Source organism: Stegodyphus dumicola, chromosome 11, assembly GCF_044657685.1.
Source record: "Stegodyphus dumicola isolate Sdum_Otavi_A_Nest chromosome 11, ASM4465768v1".
NCBI classification, from domain to species: Eukaryota; Metazoa; Arthropoda; class Arachnida; order Araneae; family Eresidae; genus Stegodyphus; species Stegodyphus dumicola.
The window spans coordinates 69,034,538-69,035,721 of record NC_140778.1 but is presented as its reverse complement, the minus strand read 5'-3'; positions in this window follow the sequence as shown (position 1 = coordinate 69,035,721).

The window sequence follows — 1,184 nt, the reverse complement described above, 5'->3', positions numbered from 1 at the left end:
ATACGATCACATGGTCTCCTCGAAGCTCTTCTCATTATAAGCAAACTGTAAATCATCATTGTTGGGGCTGCCAGATATTTCAGAATAGTTTACATTGGCTATTCATCAAAAATCTTGACAACTTTAAAAAACAGGATCCATAATAATAAGGAAGGAAGAATATCACATCTTTACGAAAGCTTGGTTTAATTTATTTGATTATAGCACATAAGGGCTATCAACCTAAAACGATGGATGTCTTTGTGAAGGACTTTCTGGGGAAAACTGGCTCGTATCTACACTAGAAAAGTCTGGAATCCATCTTTGAAGTCATTTTTAAGCCTTAAATTGATATTAGCTTTTTATGAAAATACCTTGGCAGCTTCACAAGGGCTCATTCAAATTAAAATTTGAGTGTATTTCACAGGATTAAAATTTGTTCTTTAAATTTAGTGTGGATGCAATATATTTTTTAAAACTATTCAGAACAAACTTATATACACATTAAAAATTCTGAACATGCAAAAACTAAAAAAAAAAAAAAAAAAAAAATTCCAGTAGATCTTTTGTTTAAATATATTACATGATAGTTTTGCCTTCCAAAGATTATGTAAATAATTTATATTTAAAGCAGATTCCTTTCAGATATACAATAAAATAATACAAGTTGTCACATTTTTTACAAAATGTTCGTAATTTTAAATTCATTAATTATTCATTTGAATAATATATAGAGGAACAAATATTAATTTTTTTCTAATACAGTGATGAAATTAAAGCACAAAACACTAATTATTAGATGAAATGTATTGGAAATATTAACAGAATGAATTTAAAACTGAAATTTCGTATGTTTCTGAGTGATTTAATATAAACACAAGAGTATATTGAAAAGCTATACATGTTAAAATGTTAATATTTGATATGTATTTAGTTAGCCTCTGTAATATTTTCAGAAAAATTTTCACTGCTTCTGAAATTCATATTGCACAAGCATGTTTCAATTTATGCGCAGAAATTTACTGAGCGTAAGGGGCGTATCTTTGATGTGACATCATCTTACACGCAGGTCGGATGTCACGTGACCTCCCTGCGCGTTTGGGGATTTAGCGCTGACCCACTATCATCACGGTAGTTCGTTCACCTCTGCGCATGCGCTAGCCACACAATTTCGTTAAGACCTGTTAAATCGCCAAATTTAGTCG